Raw genomic sequence first — 20,950 nt, 5'->3', positions numbered from 1 at the left:
ACTATTATTATTAATATTATTATTATCACTATTGTTTACCCTCTTGATGGTTTGATGATTTATTAATAGGTTTAATATAAGAAATTCGCAACCGATTTGGATGTACTATTCGGCTGTTCTTTTTTATTTTTATCCTTACATTATTTTTATTTAAAATTTCTAAAACTTCATGAGGACCTGTGTAATGATCGCCGAATTTTCCCGGTTTCGGGCCCTTTAGTAAAAATACCTGATCTCCAGGTTTAAAGGTTTGAGGATTGATTTTTCTGTCATAATATTTCTTTGATCTATGCTTGGCGCTGATTACATTTTCTCTTGCATTCCCTTGAATGTTGTGTAGCTGTGTTACAAGGTTTATCAGGTATTCATCGTAATTCGCTAATCTATCTTCGGGTGCTGGAAGTTCACTTGAAGGAACTCTTGCTATTTTTCCAAATACTAACTCGTATGGAGTGTGTTTCGTAGCTTCGTGGACGTTTGTGTTATAATTAAACATTGCAAGTCCTATCCATCGGTCCCATTGCTTTTGTTCATTAGCATATTGTTTAAGATATTCTCCTAGTGCGTGATGTGACCTTTCCAAAGATCCGTTTGATTGCGGATGAAAGGCGGTAGTACGGAATTTACGAATTTTAAATAATTTAGCTATTTTCTTCATTAAGTCGCTAATAAAATTTCTGCCTTGATCTGTTAATATTGCCTTGGGGGATCCAAGTACGCAAATAAAACGGTCTACGAATGCTTCTGCAATTGTTTCAGATGTCTGGTTTGGCTATGGTATTCCCATGCAAAATTTTGTTAATTGATCTTGCAATGTTAATATATATTCGTTGCCTCTCTCGGTCTTTGGTAAAGGACCAACGATATCCATTGCTACTTTATCGAAGGCAGATCCTGGAGTGTCAGTGATTATCATGGGCTGTTTAGTTTTTACTCGGAATAATTTCTTTAACTGACATTGTAAACATTGTTGTATATATTTTTGGACGTCTGATTTTAAATTTTCCCAATAATAATTATGTTTTATTCTATGGTATGTTTTAGTAACGCCACGATGTCCTCCTGCTGGTGGACAGTGCGTCTCGCCGATTATAACAGGGCGTAAATCTTTAGGAGGATATTTAATTAATCCATTACATATTATTATTTTAGTAGGTGTGTCGAGAAGTATTAATCGAAGCTGTATCTTAATATTATCCCACGGGACATTGTTAACATAATCAGTCTTTGCTATGCTGAGTGTTTCTAATTTCAATGTTTCAAGTAGATTTCGTAAATCGTTTAATACTGTAACGATTTGGTTGAGAGTTACTGTAGGACCTTCTCGTTGTCCTTCGCTAACAGGCAGTGCCACGTGGTAATAGTTCTTATATTTTATGGCGTTAGCTTTACCCAAGGCAAGAGAATTTAGATGTGGTAATTCATTTCGCTCAAATAATTTTTTAGATCCAGAATCCAGAGGATTTCCCTCAGTATCAACAAAATATGCAATGTTGTCTTTTCGTAAAAATAGTAATTCACGTGAGTCGAGAATATTACTCTTTAAGAATTTATTTCCGATTATAAAGGGTTTTATTTTCCTGGATTTTAGATTCTTATTAATGTCATCTTCTTCCGTATCTTCTTTTTCCGTATCTTCTTCTTCTTTCCTTACTTCTTTTGTGCTTAATTCATTTATTGTTTTATAATTTTTATCAGGTGGATCATTTCGTTCATTAATTTTTTCGGTATCAATTTTGAATTTAGCTGTCTGACTTCTTGTTAATATTCTGTTCTGTTTAGGAGGATCATGTATCAATGCTTTCTCTGTTAGCTGGGCCTCGACTGGTTCATTTAATTCTTCTAAAGTAAATGGAAGTAAGTCAGGATTATCTTCCGTTATTATTTCTTCATTATCCTCGCTATCGGAGAGATGTAAATGAAAATAGTCGCTTTCTTCTTCTTCTTCGTCTTCTTCAAGTTCTTCTAACATTTCAGATATTACTTGAGCATCTTCGGGGTTGTCAGGGTTTAAGAATTCTTTATTTCTTATAATTTTGCAATCAAATTCTTCAATATTTGCTGGATTCCTGGATAGTGCATCTGCATTTACATTAGTTTTTCCTGCCTTGTATACTACTTCATAATCATATTCGGCCAATTTCAATCTCCATCTTAATATCCGCATATTTGCATCTTGAGCGTTTTTAAACCACATTAGTGGTTTATGATCTGTAACTAAGGTGAATTTTCTTCCGTACAAGTATGGTCGGAAATGCTTAACGCAATATACTATTGCAAGTGCTTCTTTTTCGTAGGTATCGTACTTTAATTCATTGTCCGTCAGAGTTCGTGAGGCATAGGCTATCGGCCTATCTTTATTTACTTGTCCCTGTGATAGGATTCCTCCTACAGCTATGCCAGAAGCGTCGGTGGTTAAAATAAATGGTTTAGAGAAATCCGGGTATTGTAATACTGGTTCTTCGCACAATTTTTGTTTTAAAGTTTCAAATGACTCCTCTTGAGTGGCCGTCCACTCAAATCGTACATCATTCTTTAATAATAATGTTAATGGTTTCGCTAATTTAGAAAAGTTCGGTATAAATCTTCTATAATATCCGGCAAGTCCCAAAAATTGTTTAATATTTCTTGGCGTTTTCGGTCTTGGAAAGTGTTGTACTGCTTCTAATTTTTTCGGATCCGGTTTTACTCCATCTCTGCCGATTACATGTCCCAGATATGTTACTTCAGATTTCAGAAACTCACATTTATCAGGTTGTAATTTCAGATTAGCCTCACGAAGACGTTCAATTAATGCATTGTATTTCCTTTCATGTTCTTCCAATGAAGATGCGTAAATGACGATATCATCCATATAAACAAATAATTCTTCACCTTGTAATCCGGTCAACACTAAATCCATTAGGCGTTGAAAGGTCGCTGGAGCGTTTTTAAGACCGAAAGGCATTCGCTCGAATTCATAATGTCCAAAAGGCGTTGTAAATGCGGTTTTATGACTATCTACAGAATCCATTTTTATTTGGTGAAAACCGGATGCTAAGTCGCATACTGAAAAATAACGAGCTCCTCCTAATTGATCCAATATATCGACGATATTCGGAAGAGGATATGCATCTCCTATAGTTTTTTCATTTAAAGCGCGAAAGTCTAAGACCATTCTCCACCTTTTATTACCCTTTGAATCTTCCTTTTTTGGCACAATCCATATAGGCATATTGTAAGGTGATTGTGAGTGTTTCACAATGCCTCCTTCTAGTAATTCTTCTACCTGTCTATTTATTTCTTCTTTGTGTATTTGTGGGAAACGATACTGTCGGGTATTTATTGGATGATCGTCTGTGGTCGGAATTTGATGTAGTAATACGTTCGTCGCAGTCAATTTTTCTCCGGGAATGTGAAATCGATCTTGACTATTCGTTATTAATTTTATTACGTTGTCTCTCTCTGTTCCATTTAGGTGTTCTAATCGTAGAGATTCTATTATTTTAACGAGTCGATCCTTCATTTTTCAGTGACCACCAAACACTTGGAATTTGCAATATTAATTTGTTGATTTTCATGTCATGTTTGATTTTCATGTCATGTTTTGATTTACGTTTTCGCATAAATTTATCTATGATCTCTTGAGATTTGTTTAACAAAGACGTGGACATTCTTGAAGACGGTCTGTATTCTTTGAGACCTTTAATTTTTAATTTTTTATTTTTCCGAGTCATCGTTTGAACTTTATTGAGGAGATTTTTTAGAGAAATTTCAAATTCATTATCATTATTTTTTGAAAATAATTCGAATTCCGGAAATTCGATATCAAAGGGGGATAAGGAATTGCTCCCCTTTTTAAAATAAGAAGGTGTCGAATTGTGTAATGAGGTTTGGTAACTTCCCTCCTCACAATTGACGGAGCTAGGATTTTCTGTCGAGGTTTGGAAATTTCCCTCCGAAATCCTAGAGTTAATTTCCCCTGGAGAGGTCTGGTAATTTGCTTCTTCTAGGATTTTTGAATTTATTTCCCTGATTTTTTCTTCATGGTTATTTTTATTTTTAATTTCTTTCTTGTTTTCCCTTTTGTTTAATATCTCTTCTTTATTTTCATTCAATATTCCATCAATAGTAGGATTATGTTGATGGTTTTCATGTTCAAAGTCCGCTCCATTTTTGCAACTTGCAGTTTCCTCTTCTTTCTTCCTTTTTATTTTGATTTTATTTTTATTCTTATTCTTGATTTCATTTTCTTCTTGATTTATTATTTCTTTATTAGTTTTGTTTTGAGATTCCTTGATGCTAACTTCATTTGTATTTTTATTTTTATCTTCGATTTCCATCTCACCTTTATAATTGAGCTCTTCAGTCTTTTTGTTAAATTCCTTATGTTTAATTTCTTCCTCCATACGGACTGATTTTTCTAAGTCGTTTCTGTTTTCCAGTGTAGATTCATGGTCGTCAAGCACTTCATTCAACGGTTTTAAGCGCAAGTTCGGAACTTGTACTTCCGTTTCTTCGTCTAGGGTACTTATGATGTTTAAATACGCTTTTCCGGATGTATTTTCGACAATGGTGTCCCCTAGATAAATTCCGTGAGTTAATTTTAATCTGGGTATATATCCTACTTTTATTTCTGGATTTTTTATCCTCACATAAAATAATGACTCAGATCGTGGAGCCACTACGATCATCTCCGGCGTAAAGAAAGGTATGTTAATTCCGGATGCAACCAGGCATTCTTCCGCATAATCTATTTTCGAAAAAGTTTGTTTAAAAAATTCATTGCCTAATATTCCAGATTGCGGAATTGGGAAATCGTTAGATACAATATGAAAGATGACTGGTAGTTCAAAAAGAGTTAATACGATTTCACCGAGGGTGTAAACAGGATAATCATTTATACCATTTAATTTTAATATATTTTTGTAATTAATATTAAGTCCCTCAGGCGCGAAATTTTCTTTGATAACATTAGGTCCAGATCCTGTATCTAACATAAGAGTTATGGAAGTCGGCATATCTTTAACGTTAACCCGGACAGTAGGCACTAGGCTTTGCTTGTTGAGATTTCACAGGCTGTACATTTATGTTATTACTTCCTACTTGGCCACTTGAGATTGTGAAGGGTGTGAGGTCTGCCCGGCCCCCTGCTGCACACCCGACGTCGAGGGGCCCTTGTAGTTTCCCTGACTATTTTCCTTGCGACGGTTGTTACTCGCGATACGTAATTGACAATCATCGAGTAGATGACCTCGGTCTTTGCAATATCGACAGAATAAATCGTTCTTAGGCGCCGCTTGTTGATTAATTTTAGAACGACATTCTTTAGAGGTGTGTCCGAATTTGTCGCAAGTTTGGCAAGTAATTCTCGGATTATTTTCGAGGTCTCTCTCTTCATTTAGTTTTTTCCAGCAATTATTAGCGGAATGCCCTGGCTTATCACACCACTGGCAAATTACAGAGACTTTATTGGGTTGACTATTAGTATTTTGTCGACAGGTTTTTGCATTATGTCCTGGTTTTGAACATAATTGACAGGTGACAGCTTTTTCCTGTATTACGTTTATCGTTTGTCGAGCTTGAGGATCGCGAAACCGACATTTGTCAGCACTATGCCCTCGTTTTTTACAAATCTGACATATTAATATTTCCATGCCTAGATCAGATTTATGGTGATTTTGTAGTGAAAATTGAGAGAGTTTTCGACAATTGTTTGCTACATGCCCCTCTTTGAGGCAAATTTGGCACGTTTCCCGCAATCGATTAGTAGGTAATATTTTAGTTCTGTTTGAGTCATTGCTCTGTCCCTGTCGTAAATCTGTCATTACCCGCAGTTCTCTTTCTATCCTTAAGGCATCGGCGACCGTTTCTTGTACATCTAAATCCCTCGCTATTCTTTGTTCGATTTCGGGCTTAAGCCCCCTTATAAAACATTTACTCATGTCTTTTTCTAGCGATGTCTTAGTATCTTGGTCCGGCAATGTATTTCCGGGTCCTCTATACGCTTCTAATATCTGTTTTCCTAAGATCTTGACGCGGTTAGCGTAAGTAACTACATCCTCGTCATTTTTCTGATAAATACATCCTAGTTCTCCTTGGAGTTGATAGACGGTTTTTACCGGCCCATAAATTCGTTTTAAATAAGCAGTTAGTTGCGATACTTTATCAAAATCTTGGTCTTGAATCGTTCTGCGTGCTTCACCTACTATTCGTGTTCTTAAAATTTTAGTAAACTGCGGTTCGGCTTCCTTAGGAAGCATTGATCTTGCTTCTTCGCAGCCTTCAATAAAATAGTTAAGCGGAATGTTGCTGCCATCGAAGAAGGGGACAGCGTCAACCGCATATTTCAGTGTGGCGAAAGGATTTTGTTGCGCCATGATTTTAGGGTTTTCAAGATAATTTTCAAGGTTATTACTATCAAGGAATGAGAACGGATAGCAAAATTAAATGAAGATTTTATTATAAATTATCATTTATTCAATAATTAGTCGTTTGAGCGATATGAAATGTTTACATAAAGATCTTTTCTAAAAATACAAAATATAGTTGAAAATTTTATATGTGTGTTGTTTGTATGTGTGAGGGAATTTCCGCGGGTGTTACATTGGTTTGGAGGACGTCAGCCAGGAATAAAAGTGGTAAATCTAATCTTAAGTATTAACCCTGGCTGGAGATTATTATAATTTTGTTACTTTTAATTTAAAATTTGCTATCTAAACAGGTATATTATAGGTGGGGAAGGAAAAAAAAGGGGGGGGAGCACAAAAGGTCAAGGATTTTCAAATTGGATAGTGGACGGAGGGAATTTCTTCCACAGGGCTTGTATAGGAACTCCTAATGGAAGGTGGGAGCCAGGGAGATGCCAAGCAATTATAGCATCGGGAGGGGCAGTGGTAAGGTAGTGAAGGAACTCCTCGTGATCAACAGGACCGGGGCCCACACGGAAAGTTCCTTCGGGAATGGGGAAGTCGATGAGGGGAAACTGTGATAGGAAATAACTTAGAGGGTGAGGAGGGAGAGGTTCGGGAGTTTCAGGGGTGTCGGGATGTTCCGACGGGGAATCGGGAGGGAAGTTGAAGGGGTTGGAATCCTCTTCGAGGTCGGGAAGATCTCTCGCAAAATCTCCCAGAGCCTCGCCGAATTCAGAAAATTCTGAGGAGGTGGAAGGGGAAGGAGGATCTGAGTCGAAGGTGATAACAGGTATGGGAGGAGTACGCTCCCGGACAGGAGGTGAGGGGGAACGAGGGGGTTCGGGAGAAGGCAAAGGAGAGGGTTCAAATACAAGGGTAGACGGGGAAGGAGAAAGTTCTGGTGGGAGCGGGGTACGAGATCTGGGGGGTGAACCAGGCGGGGGCCGGAACAGGTGTACCGGGGGAGGTCGAGGAATGCCCTGGGGACGAGATTGGAGAATAATTCGGGATAAGGGATGAGGAAGAGGGGTTAGGAGGGTGTGTGTTAGTGTCGAGTTTATTACTATCTATACTAGTGGTCGAACGATTTACTGGACCGCCGATAGCCTGAGCCAGCCTTTCTCTTAACCGTTTGTTCCGGCGATTCCGTCAACGCCTATTGTTTGACCGCGAATTATGAGGCGACACTAGTAAAATTTAAGATACGCGATTTAAATACGGTAATTATTGATGAAGATAGATGATCGATCAGGTATATTAGGTCTCTATCAAGAAACGATCTTCAAGGTTTATTTATCGTTCAATTTCTCAATCTTTCAATTGAAATATATCCGATCACAATTTGAAGAAGCAATTATATATATATATATATATATATATATATATATATATATATATTTATATCGAGAAGAAAATTAAAGGGAACTAATAGATTGCTGTAAAGAATCTTTGGAGAGTGGGGAAGTATTCGTGAATTCCAATTCTGAAATCCGCAACGAATAGATAGGAGGAATATTCGTGAATTCCAATTCTGAAATCCGCAACGAATAGATAGGAGGAATATTCGTGAATTCCAATTCTGAAATCCGCAACGAATAGATAGGAGGAATATTCGTGAATTCCAATTCTGAAATCCGCAACGAATAGATAGGAGGAATATTCGTGAATTCCAATTCTGAAATCCGCAACGAATAGATAGGAGGAATATTCGTGAATTCCAATTCTGAAATCCGCAACGAATAGATAGGAGGAATATTCGTGAATTCCAATTCTGAAATCCGCAACGAATAGATAGGAGGAATATTCGTGAATTCCAATTCTGAAATCCGCAACGAATAGATAGAAGTAATATTCGTGAATTCCAATTCTGAAATCCGCAACGAATAGATAGGAGGAATATTCGTGAATTCCAATTCTGAAATCCGCAACGAATAGATAGGAGGAATATTCGTGAATTCCAATTCTGAAATCCGCAACGAATAGATAGGAGTAATATTCGTGAATTCCAATTCTGAAATCCGCAACGAATAGATAGGAGGAATATTCGTGAATTCCAATTCTGAAATCCGCAACGAATAGATAAGAGTTATATGGAAAGGGAATTGAATTGTTAACGATAAATTACTATCGATGGTTATTATGAAATTCGAACTGATCGAGAGTATTATTGATTAAATTTTTATTATTTTAAGGATCTATAGTTCAAACTCTTTAATTACTTAAAGATCGTTTTTGATATCGCCAGTCGAATGGGAAAGAGAAATAGGAACTGAGAGAGAAATTTAAACTTACTACTTATTGTGAACGTTGCAAGGTGTTGAGAAAGAAATTTAATCCGACCGGAGCTGAAAGCGCAGGTGGGTGGCTGTTGGTTGAAGATGAGTGGAATGCTCAGTTGATCCAAAGTTCACCTCACTCACTTCACTTACTTATTGACAATGATTGAATTTAAACAGATACTCTGTGCTGCATGAAAGAGGTGTCGTGATTTCTTTAAAATGAACTGTGTTCTATGAACTGTGAACTAAAGTGAGTCCGCGTCTTCGGCTCGCGAGTTTTAAGGATTTTACTCCTCCTCCCTTCTGGATGGTGGGGAATCTTTTTAGGCGAATGAATTGATTTCTATTACTCCCTTCCTAAGGTCAAGGAGCTTGATTTTTTAAAAGGAGAGGGGTCTCTTAAGATTTTAATTGGTTAAGCCCTTTGGCTCGAGACTTAGCTCCATCCAGTAGAGAGTGGGAGTGAGCTGATTATCTTATTGCTTGATGATTTGGCGATTCGGAGAACGCTTGAGGGTGGCCTGTCGAACGAGCGCACGTGCACTATCAATTTCGAAAGGTTTTGTCTTACGTTTATTATTTGTCACTCTTCCGAGGACCAGATCTTTATTTTGAAAATTCTTTGGATAGAGAGGCTTGGAACATAAAGCCGTACCAATAGATACGGGACAGTTAGAATTTCTCATAACAACTTTTCATCATATAACTCGTAAATTTATTTAGAGTTTCGTTGACGCTATCTCGACTGGCCATTCTCAGTATTAGATTTGTTAAAGTTTAATGACGATACCCGCGGGTGAGGTTGCGTTCTTCTAAGTGCTATCTTTATTTCTAAGAAGAATCGCTTTGCATTCCGAATGCAAGTCGATCCTTGATTTCCTTCTTCCACGAAATCGTTTCGAGGAAAGAAAAGAATCGTGGAGTCCACCGGACGTAACAAAATCTATGGACCGGCATATAAAATAATTTAATAATAAGTTTATTTTTCATTGTACATACATATTTTTTAATTGTTATAGATATATCCGATTTTTGTTTATTGTATATATTATTGTTTATGTAACAAATACTGCAGTATCTTCAATATTAAATTACAGATTGGACCATTTGAAATGCTTGCAAGAATCGATGGCAAAATGTGTGTACAATTATTTTTTATGGAGTCATAAAATAATTTATTTACAAGGAACAAATTAATACTGGCGAGAAGAATACTAGAAGAAATTATTGAAGCAATCGCTACAATAATACGAGAAATGATTAGCAAGGCAATAAATAGTCTATTACGATGCGCACAATTATGTATTAAGTGCCATAGTGGTCATTTCGAACATTTATTGTAAAATTTTTTTTATTTAATAATTTAATATTTAAAAATTTGTTAAATATTTCATTATGTTATTAATTACTTAAATATTTTCTGTAATTTCATACTTTCAATAGGAAACTATTCTCGTTTATGAATATTGCGTTCACAATTTATGCATAATTTATTGTAAAAATTTTAAAAATGCCAAATAAACAAATGTTAAACTTATTTTTATTACATTTTATTTGTCACACACCGCGTAGCATAGTGAACACCTTCATGGTGATAATATTGATCGACACTGACAGATGAAGTTGAAATATGTCGGAAATGTTTATTTGAATCAAATTCAAGATGTCTTTATTCCTTATACTTATTTTTCGTAAAAAAAAATATACTAATGCAATAGAAAACCGGCAAAAAATATTTTGACAATGCTTATTGCAAATTTATACAATATTATCGTGAAAAAGAGCGCTATTCATAAGAGCACTATTATCACTTGTCATTTCGCCGTGCCTGAGCGCGCGAAATCCCAGCCCTGTCATTCGTGAAATATAATCGTTTCCCGTTTGAAAACTATTATAACTTTGACATTTTCGCTGAGGAAAAATCGTTTTTAAATTGGCCAGAGAATCTGCCTTTAAAATATCTCGCGGTAGTTTCGGGACATCCTGTATATCATTTTATGTATATACATAGAATGTATATTGTGAGGTATATTATATGTATATTCACGCTGTGATCTTGTTTGAATATACAAGTTATGTATATCCATACGATGTTCTACGAATATCCCTAAATATACGTAAATTTATGTATATTCTATGTATGTACATAGCATGTACAGTACATTTTTTTCACATTATGGATATTCCATGTATATACATAGGATATCTGATGTTTATTGGGTACATTTGTTAACATTTATATAAGAGAATTTTGATATAATTTTTTTTAATTTAGGCAATTAAAAGTTTTCTTACTGCTAAAGTACAATTAAGGAATTAAGGAAATAGTGCTTTGTCAATGTTATTTTATGCAAATCATGTCATACTTCCTTTATACCTACTCTTTTATGTTGCACCATTGATTGAAGATAGAATATTTTTGAAAATTGTATGGATTCCTTGAAAATCTAAAAATTTGACAAATCTAAAAGTTGTGACAAAAAAATTTGTATATATCTCTTTTTTGTGTTTCTATTATTATTATCTGGTTTTAATTAATATTTAATTGTTAAAAAATCTAGCCCTGGTGAAAATTAAACGCTTCTCGAAGTGTCAACCCGACAAAAACAGTACGTGAAATCCACGTTATTACCACGTAGCTTAATATCGTTGAATCGTGGATATTCGAGTGGATAATCCGCTCAAAAACGGTACTAGAATCTACGTGGAATCTATATGAAAATTTCATGAACTTTCGAGACATATTACTTTTTTCATTTTTGATAAGTGAATATCTTGGACATTTATAAAAGTTGTAAAATATAAATACACTCGGCCATAAGAATAATTTTATTTTTATTTATATTTTATTTTTATTATACGCAATAAATAGGCTATCTCCCATTTATCCGTTTAATTTCAAATAATCTGTTTCATATTCTGAATCCCAACAAGCGATCCAGATTATTAAACAAATTATTTTAAATTAAATCAGTTTATTAAATTAAACTGACTAAAGGACCGTCTACAATGAAAATAATATCGGTGGAGTGGACGGGGGAGTAAGGCGTAAGACTAGGAGTAATGCGAAATGGAAAAGAACCATTCGCGTACACCTTACTCCACCGTTCACCCCATCAATATTACTCCATCAATATTACTTCCGTCGTAGACGGTCCTTAAAAGAAAAAATAAACTTCAGACCGTGTTAGTATCAGTTCTTTATATACACTTTATGATGAAAAGTTGAATACGAGTTAGCTAATTTGATGCAGCGCCGCATAGCGGCAAAGCGAGGAAGCATATTCTATATACATATGTACTATTACATATTTAGAAACATACAGATATAATCTTTTTTTTAGCAAACTTCTTTATCTTTCTGAAAGATTTCAGAAATATTGCAAATACAATATTATATAAAATATAAATATTATAATATTATAATATAAATATTATAAATATTATAAAAAACATGATGCAGGTATATTTCTGAAATATTTCAGATACAAAATTACAATTGAAAAATTTTAATAAAATATCTTTTAACATTACAATATTACCGAGTCGTTGAATGATTAATCATAATTTCAATAGAAATATCCACATGAAATCTACATTGATATTTCGAGAATAAAGTACCTCGATGTAATAATGAAAAAAGAAAATTGTATCCACGTAGATAATTCGTGGATAAATCTGCATCCACGTAAGCCACGTAAAATACGTGGATTCGACGAGGATGTGATGTAACTGTTTTTGTCGGGAAAGAAGCGTAAACGAACAGAATAAACGCTTCTTAGAAGCTTCATTGACTTCCCATTAACTCTTCGCGATTTTAAATCTTCGTGCATATTTCTCGAACGTTCCCTAAAGTGTATACGAAGCATTCCTTTACGCTTCCCTTATGCTTTAATATTTCATGTTTCTCTTTACGTTTCCCATACGCTCCATAAAATGTGAACGAAACACTCCGATACGCTTCCCACACACTTCAATGATTGACATTTAGAAACTTTTCATTTACACTTCCTAAACGCTCCATAAAATGTGAACGAAGCACTCCAATACGCTTCCCGCACACTTCATTGATTGACATTTTAGGAACTCTTCATTTACACTTCCTAAACGCTCCATAAAATGTAAATGAAGCACTCCAATACGCTTCCCGTACATTCATGATTGACATTTTAGAAACTCTTCATTTACACTTCCTAAACGTTCCATAAAATGTGAACGAAGCACTCCAATACGCGTCCTATACACTTCAATGATTAATTGACTTAGAAACTCTTCATTCACATTTCTTCAACGCTTAAACACTGCACAAAACATGTATGAAATACTTTCCATACACTTTAATAATTTAAAGAAATATTTTTAACGACGTCAGTTTCGTGCGCAAGCACGCAAGGATCTGTGTATTTCGTTCGTTTACCGCTACGCGACGTGCGATGCGCTATCTTTCTCGTATTTAAGTTTAGTTATGAAAATTATATAAAGTTTACAAAGAGTAACAAATAAGATTAAAGATATACTTCAATTTAATTTTTGATCTCGATGCAGGAGCTTCAGATATTAAATTGATTTTATAAGTTGGACAAGTAAATGTCTGGCGAATAAACGAAAATAATCCGTTTATTATCTATTTAAAATGTAAAGTGCAATATTAACGGTACAGTATAAATATAGCAGAGTATAAACATTTCATTCGTATTCGCTAATAAGTTTGATGACATTTCATTTACGTTCTTTAAAAATTATATTAGATATTTCATTCATGTTTGTCCCCTGGCGAAAATAAATATCGGAGCGTAAGTCGAATGTAAAGAAAGAGTAACAGAAGTGTAAACGAAGCTTCTAGGAGGCGTAAATTGAAACAACGAAACGTAAACGAAGCGTTAATACTTCGTTTACGTTTCGTTGTTTCAATTTACGCCTCCTAGAAGCTTCGTTTACACTTCTGTTACTCTTTCTTTACATTCGACTTACGCTCCGATATTTATTTTCGCCAGGGTCGGAGAGTTCGATAACGTTTCGTTTACGTTCCTTAAGGAGTTTGATGACGCTCCGTTTACATTTGAAGGATATTTCGTTCACGCTTGTCGGAGAGGTTGATGACGCTTCGTTAACGCTTTTCTAACACTTAATAGCCGCTTTCTTTACGTTCCGATGTTTCAATTTACGCCTTTTAATAGCTTCGTTTACGCTTCCGTCACTTTTCCGTTACATTAGATTTACTCTCCAATTCATGCTTTGTTAACGCTCGGTTTACATTTTATTTTCGCCAGGGAGTTATTAATAATTTTATTATATATTTTATTTTTATTATATATTTTATTTTATTTATTTTATTATACATTTTATATATTTTCTATATAGATCACGACTTTTGGTGTAAAGAAAAAAATAAAAAAATCATCTTTTCATATAACATAAATGTCTTAACCATACAAAAATAACATTTAATTAAAAAAAAAAACACGTTATTTCTTGTAAAGCATACAAATAAATTATATGAGATGACACAATTCTTATACAATACTTTAATATCGTATTTTTGAGCTTAATTAAAATAGAAAATTTTAATACAAATATACCGAGACCACACAAGTATCCGAATAAAGCAGCACAATACAACTTGAGCGTTTAAAATTTAGATTGTAAAATTGATCAACTTTAATAATTAAGAAACTCTATTGTGATCTCACATTTTATATTATAATTTTCTACTCTAATTAAGCTGTAGAATGCATTATTCAAGTATTATACAAGAGTTTTGGGACATGCTATATAAATAAATAAAACTTACATTTATGTGTTTTTTTTAAATTTGCTGCAGAACTTTTGCTTGCTTGAATAACTTTTTTACCTATACAAAGTTTACATGAAAAAGCGAAGTTTTTTCTTTACTGAGTTTTAGCTCAAACTTGAAACCCTCGGAATATGCCGGCCATGGCATTTCACATTCTACGTTTACTTCACTAAGAAATTGAGATGTATCTCTCTCTTCATTTATTGATTCGACTTCCGCCATTTTTCTATTTACTATTTTTTATTTTGTTCACAGCTCAACGGTCACTAAACTCACTGCGTAGCAGTGGTGCCAGAAAGCGGACGCAGCACACACGACCACATTCAGAGAGTCACGTACGTGTGCTGCGCAAAACGCTTTTGCGCAAAACGCTTCTACGCAAGGAGATGATTGGCTACTGCATTCTTATCGTGTGTAACACGATGACGTGTTCGGTGTTCCACAGCTATATTAGTCAAAAACAAAGTAACGATAAAAGTAACTTAAAATCGTTACTCGTTAATGAAAAAATGTAACGGCGTTACCGTTACCGTTACAGATAACGAAAAGTAACGCCGTTACCAATTCGTTACCGAAAAAAAGTAACTGTAACGGTAATGACGTTACAACCCACACGGAACTTGACATCCATTGGACGTCCATATAACCTCCAGAACTCCATACGACATCTATGTCCATGGTGGATATTGAATAGATTTCTAATGGAAGTCCATATTACCTCTCATGGTAGATATCTTCTACAAATCCATCATGGATGTCTACTGGATATCTGTTATGGATATATGATAGATTTTTATATACATATATCTCTAATAGAAATCCATATTACCTCCATGGTAGATGTCATCTACAAATCCATCATGGATGTCTACTGAATATCTGTTATGGATATATGACAGGTTTCTACATACAACTATATCTCTAATAAAACTCCATATTACATGGTAGATGTCATCTACAAATCCATCATGGATGTCTGCTGGACATCTGTTATGGATATATGACAGGTTTCTACATACAACTATGTCTCTAATAGAACTCCATATTACCTCCATGGTAGATGTCATCTACAAATCCATCATAGATGTCTACTATACATCTGTTATTGATGTATGATAGATTTCTACATATTATTTCTCTAAAAAGCAAAAAATTTAATTTTTATTTAAAATTCTTAGCTAATGTTTTAAAAATATACTTATAAATTTGTTATTATATACTCCTTAAAATATCTATAATTACTCCATATAACATACATATGACATCCATGAAAACTCCATGAAATATCTATGATTACTCTTTATATGGATGTCATATGGGTAAATCTTTACTTTAACTTACTCACCTCCAATGACTTTGATCTTGACATATGTTGTCAAGATCACTACCCTGAGTGACCTCCAAAAAGTTTTAGCCGTCGGTCATTGTTTATTACAAAGTTATAAACAAATAAAGTTTGACGAATTATATGGATACAATGGATACATCGCTTAGCATAGAAAATTACAAACCCATGAGAGGTCCATCAGAAATGTATGTGTACACATACACACACGCGCACACACACACACGCGGGGGGTGCAAGGCGGCCTTCGGCCCCCCTCCCGCACCACCCCGCCGGTAGGCTAGGTGGACGTTGCTTTGCTACAATGGACAGATGTTGTAAATTGTAAAACGAGGTCCACCTTGCCTACCGGCGGGGTGGTGCGGGAGGGGGGCCGAAGGCCCCCTTGCACTCCCCGCGCGCGCGCGCGTGTGTGTATATGTGTGTACACATACGTTTCTGATGGACCTCTCATGGGTTTGTAATTTTTTCATAAGCAACATGTTCACTATTTGACAACTTTGAATATACTGAATGTTTGATATACTGCGAAGCACTGTGTAATAACACGTTTCTGATTTAGCTTACTTATTTCACTTGTGATAGAGATACTGTTGTTTTGATATTTTTTTTTTATTTTGCCTAAATAATTTATTAAATATTTGTTATTAAAAATAAAAAATAATTAAATAAACGTATATTTCTTATAAATACATTTTATTAAGTACGTAATATGTTCGAAAATTACGTGAAATTCATGAAACTTTATTTGTTTATAACTTTTTAATAAACAATGACCGACGGCTAAAACTTTTTGGAGATCACTCAGGGTAATGACCTTGATAACATAGGTCAAGGTCAAAGTCATTAGAGGTGGGTAAGTTAAAGTAAAGATTTACCCTGGAGTTCCTCTATTGAAACTGTATCAGAAATTAGATCGAAGTAATACTTTTAATTTTATCTGTCGCCTTTTGCAAGCTTTATACAGGGTGAGCCATTTTAATTAACGCACGCAATTATTTCGGAAACAAAGCATTTTAGAGAAAAATGTTTCAGACAAAAGTTTTATGGTTTCGAGGGGGCCATAAGATGGTATCATTGGTTTGACCTTGAAGAGTTATTTGAAGGTCACATGAAGGTCACCTTCAATTTCTTAAATGGAACCTACTATTTGTCATTGCATATTCTTGTAGCTTATCTCGAGAGCTTTCCAAAACACTATAATTAAGTACCTTTTCGTTAAGTACTTTTTGAGTTATGAGGCTTGAAATAATTTCTTAATTTTACATAAACCGTAAAATATCTTGTAAAATATTCATTTTTCGATTATCTTACCTTAATACTTTTACGTACAAAATAATGAGAGGAATCAACTGGTGTAAAGAAAACACATAGTTGTCTTTAAGAAAAAATATGGAATTGTTAATTGCAAATTATATATTTTTTCTTCAAAACAACTATGTGTTTTCTTTACACCAGTTGATTCCTCTCATTATTTTGTACGTAAAAGTATTAAGGTAAGATAATCGAAAAATGAATATTTTACAAAATATTTTACGGTTTATGTAAAATTAAGAAATTATTTCAAGCCTCATAACTCAAAAAGTACTTAACGAAAAGGTACTTAATTATAGTGTTTTGGAAAGCTCTCGAGATAAGCTACAAGAATATGCAATGACAAATAGTAGGTTCCATTTAAGAAATTGAAGGTGACCTTCATGTGACCTTCAAATAACTCTTCAAGGTCAAACCAATGATACCATCTTATGGCCCCCTCGAAACCATAAAACTTTTGTCTGAAACATTTTTCTCTAAAATGCTTTGTTTCCGAAATAATTGCGTGCGTTAATTAAAATGGCTCACCCTGTATAAAGCTTGCAAAAGGCGACAGATAAAATTAAAAGTATTACTTCGATCTAATTTCTGATATTAGCTTATCTCGAGAGCTTGGAAAGCTCTCGAGATAAGCTACAAGAATATGCAATGACAAATAGTAGGTTCCATTTAAGAAATTGAAGGTGACCTTCAAATAACTCTTCAAGGTCAAACCAATGATACCATCTTATGGCTCCCTCGAAACCAAACAACTTTTGTCTGAAACATTTTTCTCTCCCGGGCTTGGTTTTCGAGTTATTCTTCATTAAAGGTTAAAATGGTCCACCCTGTATATATATAACTTTGCTCACTTGAAATATCTACGCTATTTTTACAGATATGAAAAAATTATAATTACGAAAATTGTACGATTAAAAGGACCATATGATATGCTATTGTTTTCGTAAGTGGAAGCGTTTCAGAAATTTCAAGATTATCTTCATATTTTTTAATGGAACCATCCTAATTTTTTTATATAAATCGATTCCTCGCAATATTCCGTGTAAAAAGTTATAAAGATAGGATAGTAAAAAATTGAACATTTAACGAGATATTTGATTCTTTAAGTTGACATAATTTTATATAAATTATAAAATATCTGATAAAATGTTCATTTTTCGATTATTTTACTTTAATAATTTTATGCATAGAATAATAAGAGGAATCAGATAGTGTAAAAAAAACATATGATTGTTCTTAAGAAAAAATATGTCGTTGCTCATTGCAAATTCATATATAAAAAAAAAATATGTATATATATATATATATACACTCACCCGCAAAAAAAGCGGTACACCTAAAATTTGAGAAAATTTCATCAAATTTTAAATGATCATAACTTGGTAAATAATGATGATAAAAATATGTTTAAAAAAACAAAATGAAGGCTGTAATGTCCACTTTAAGAATATTTAAGTGGCAATTATGCTCAGCCATTGTTTTCAAAATGGCGGATAAGGAAGTGAAAGGATGTAAAATTGATTATTAAAGGATCGAGTTTGGGACGGTGCACGGCGTAAATCAGGTAACGCAGCCCAATGAGACCAAATGCTCGTGAAAGTGTGGAGTGTTATCTTTAAAATGTTTTTTTACCGAGCTCGATACGATGATTTTTCGCTGAGTTATTCCGAATTTAATTAAAAACGCTCTTTTTTCTTCTTCAATTTGCAGCTCAGCGAATAATTATCGTATCGAGCTCGGTAAAAAAGCATTGTAAAGGTGATACTCCACACTTTCACATGCATTTCGTCCCATTGGGCTGCGATACCTGATTCACGCCACGCACTGGAGCAAAGCGGGAACCTTTATTTATCGGTTTTGTATGCTTTCATTTATCCGCTATTTTGAAAAAAAATGGTTGCACATAATTTCAATTTAATTTAGGTGTGTGTGTGTGTGTGTGCTCGTTTGTATACCACAAGGATAAGGACCCCGTGGTTCGTCAGCTCCACAGTATTTAAAGACTCCAAACCCTCCTTGTGGCGTGTGTGTGTGTGTGTGTGTGTGTGTGTGTGTGTGCTCGTTTGTATACCACAAGGATAAGGACCCCGTGGTTCGTCAGCTCCACAGTATTTAAAGACTCCAAACCCTCCTTGTGGCGTGTGTGTGTGTGTGTGTGTGTGTGTGTGTGTGTGTGTGTGTGTGTGTACGGGCGCACGCATGTGTGTATTAATAGTGGGTATGACCTCCTCGTGCGCGTATTACCTTCATACGATCAGGCATACTCTGTATTAGTCTTTTTATTTCATCCTGCGTAATTGCATCCCATGCATTTTGAAGAACTCTTTGAAGTTCTTGCAGTGACTGAGGTGCAGGTACGTGATTTCGTACTTTCTTGCCGAGATTGTCCCACAAATGCTCAATGGGATTTAAAGCCGGACTACTTGCTGGCCAAACAAGTCGATTTATGCCAACTTCATCGAGGAAATCAAACACTCTTCTCGCAGTGTGTGGTCGAGCATTGTCTTGCATAAACAAGAAGTTCTCTCCGATAAAGGGTGCATACGGAACAACATACGGAAGGAGTATGTCTTCCACGTATACATCTGCGTTCATGTTCCTGTCAAAAAAGTGCAAATCTGTATGAGCGTCCGCTGAAATACCTGCCCAAACCATCACAGAGCCTCCATTGTAGCTGTACCTTTCACTTACAGTACAATCTGCAAATCGTTCTCCACGACGACGATAAACTCGTTCTCGTCCATCTGGAGAATAGAGACAAAAACGAGATTCATCGCTAAAGAGTACTTTGCCCCAGTCTGCGTAATTCCAGTCTCTATGCGCAACTGCAAAATTGAGTCGAGCTACGCGATGACGACCTGTAAGAAAAGGTACAGCCGCTGGCCTGCGCGAAAACAGATTTTGTTCCGCTAATCTTCTCCGAACGGTGTCAACGGATACATTGCAATTGTGGACATCCCTTAAATTGTTTCGAATTTGAACAGCTGTTCGATGTCTGTCTCTTAATGAATTTAAAACAATAAATCGGTCATCGTTTTCATTGGTACGTCGAGGGCGCCCAGAACCAGGCCTCCTCTTGAAAGAATTGGTGTCTAAGTACCTGGCATAAGCACGTTGCACAGTTGACACTGACAGATCAAGTGCCTCAGCAACGTATCTTCGACTTCTGCCATTTTCAATTAAAGCAACAACTTGAGCAGCTTTTTCTGGAGTTATCGTTGCCATAATCGAGAAGTAATTTCGAGAAGAAGTAATTAATTATGGTTTCAATAGATGAAGTCGCAAGGAGCAACGCGTCTAGAGAGCTAGCAAATCAATCGCATAACTTGTACTATAGTCTTTCAATGTACCTGGTATAAGCACGTCTCAAACGGAAAAAACATTGAAAGACTATAGTACAAGTTATGCGATTGATTTGCTAGCTCTCTAGACGCGTTGCTCCTTGCGACTTCATCTATTGAAACCATAATTAATTACTTCTTCTCGAAATTACTTCTCGATTATGGCAACGATAACTCCAGAAAAAGCTGCTCAAGTTGTTGCTTTAATTGAAGATGGCAGAAGTCGAAGATACGTTGAGGCACTTGATCTGTCAGTGTCAACTGTGCAACGTGCTTATGCCAGGTACTTAGACACCAATTCTTTCAAGAGGAGGCCTGGTTCTGGGCGCCCTCGACGTACCAATGAAAACGATGACCGATTTATTGTTTTAAATTCATTAAGAGACAGACATCGAACAGCTGTTCAAATTCGAAACAATTTAAGGGATGTCCACAATTGCAATGTATCCGTTGACACCGTTCGGAGAAGATTAGCGGAACAAAAT

General features: G+C 35.2%; 1 long non-coding RNA gene across 1 annotated transcript in view; it reads right to left on the bottom strand.

Moving 5' to 3' along the window:
• Nucleotides 1-20,950, bottom strand: part of LOC145968657 (uncharacterized) — a 47,489-nt gene that overhangs the window by 2,349 nt on the left and 24,190 nt on the right. The gene's annotated exons all lie outside the window — the stretch shown is intronic.

Source organism: Camponotus vicinus, unplaced genomic scaffold (assembly GCF_025532165.1).
Source record: "Camponotus vicinus isolate PSW18456_S1 unplaced genomic scaffold, iyCamVici1.0 SCAF_3, whole genome shotgun sequence".
NCBI classification, from domain to species: domain Eukaryota; kingdom Metazoa; phylum Arthropoda; class Insecta; order Hymenoptera; family Formicidae; genus Camponotus; species Camponotus vicinus.
The sequence above is the reverse complement of the archived record's forward strand: the minus strand, read 5'-3'. Positions and strand labels throughout refer to the sequence as shown.